This window comes from Canis lupus, chromosome 27, assembly GCF_011100685.1.
Source record: "Canis lupus familiaris isolate Mischka breed German Shepherd chromosome 27, alternate assembly UU_Cfam_GSD_1.0, whole genome shotgun sequence".
Lineage (NCBI taxonomy): Eukaryota > Metazoa > Chordata > Mammalia > Carnivora > Canidae > Canis > Canis lupus.
Window position 1 is genome coordinate 32,217,106 of NC_049248.1, and position 1,841 is coordinate 32,218,946.

General features: G+C 42.0%; 1 pseudogene; it reads left to right on the top strand.

Moving 5' to 3' along the window:
• Positions 1–487: 487 nt before the first annotated feature.
• On the top strand, positions 488–1,294 carry LOC106557888 (annotated as a pseudogene).
• Positions 1,295–1,841: the final 547 nt, after the last annotated feature.

The following is a 1,841-nucleotide window of genomic DNA, read 5'->3' on the forward strand; positions in this document are numbered from 1 at the left end:
CACTTCTATTGAAATATTGAATTGCTCTTGAAAAATTCTAGTTTTCCCAATAAAAAATGTTTCTGCTATAAATGAAGGGTTTTCTGTTAACTATAGGTTCTACATCAAAGTGTTGGCTGCCATGGAGACCAAAGGACACAAATATCAAGTAAAATCTAAGTCAACAGCTGGTAATTCCTGTTGGGAGGGATATTTCTCTTTTCTCTATGAAGAATGATTTTCTAAGTTCAGCAGTGGGGAAAGCAAGATTCATAAAGCTGATGATGCAAACGTGTCCCTCAGTGAGTTGCAGAGTATGAAGTATAATAGCTTTCCAGCTATTTGTAATAGCCAAGCAAAATAAGAAGATGGCTGTTATAGAAGGAAGCCTGCATCACCGAGGAAAGCAGGTGAGGGTCATTTGCTATTGTACTCACCTCATCTACAGAAAGAACTGGTCCTGAGGAATTTTAAAGAATTAAGGAGGTGGAACTCTCTCCTCCAGCAATCCAAGATGCCAAAAGGAAAAAAGGTAAAAGGGAAGAAGGTGGCCCTGGCCCCTGCTGTTGTGAAGAAGCAGGAGGCCAAGAAGGTGGTCAATCCCCTGTTCTGGAAGAGACCCAAGAATTTTGGCATTGGGCAGGACATCCAGCCCAAAAGGGACCTCGCCCAATTTGTCAAATGGCCATGCTACATCCGGCTGCAGTGGCAAAGAGCTATTCCCTTATAAACATCTAAAAGTGCCTCCTGTAATTAACCAGTTCACCCAGGCCTTAGACCGCTAAAGAACTACTCAACTGCTTAAGCTGGCCTACAAGCACAGACCAGAGACAAAGCAAGAGAAGAAGCAGAGATTGTTGGCCCAGGCTGAGAAGAAAGCTGCGGGCAAAGGGGATGTCCCCACTAAAAGGCCACTTGTCCTTTGAGCTGGGGTTAACTCTGTCACCACCTTGGTGGAAAACAAGAAGGCTCAGCTGGTAAGGATCACACATGATGTGGATCCCATTGAGCTGGTTGTCTTTCTGCCTGCCCTGTGTCATAAGATGGGGTTTTCCTACTGCATTATCAAGGGGAAGGCCAGGCTGGAGTGTCTGGTCCACAGAAAGACCTATACCACTGTAGCCTTCACACAGGTTAACTCTGAAGGCAAGGGAGCTCGGGCTAAGCTAGTAAAATCCATCAGGACCAATTACAATGACAGATATGATAAGATCTGCTGCCACTGGGGAGGCAACATCCGGTGTCCAAAGTTGGTGGCTTGTATCACCAAGGTAAAAAAGCAAAGGCTAAAGAACTGGCCACCAAACTGGGCTGAGTGGACATTGTTGAATTTTCTGGACATAAAAGTAATAAATAGTTCTCTTTCAAAAAAAAAAAAAGAATAAAGGAGATGGAGATTCAATTGAAAAAATAGGTGGTGACACTTAACTATGTCATAGGTGCCAGGCACTTCAGGTTTTCTCCTGAGCACCCCTTCCCTACATTATTAGTTCCTCCATTTCTGTTAAGTCCAAAGATGAATAAAGTTCCAAATTTTCTCTCCCCTCCAAGATATCTCAATACAACAAATGGCCTAAATTAAAGGTATTGCTAGCTTTCCTATCTCAACCCTAGGGGATGGAGGGAAGAGAACATGTGACAGATGATATCCATGGTCATGCTTTTCTATCATTGTGGTGTTTTAACCTTGAAATGGAGTTCCCATACCTGAATCTCAGTTATATGTCTGTTGTTATTTAGCATCCCTTAAATGAATATCTGTTAACAGTTACATGTTTATTAAAAACATATGTTAAATATCTAATATACAAGACATTCTGTCAGCTTCTCTGTGGATAAAAGGATTAAATAAACACAGATTC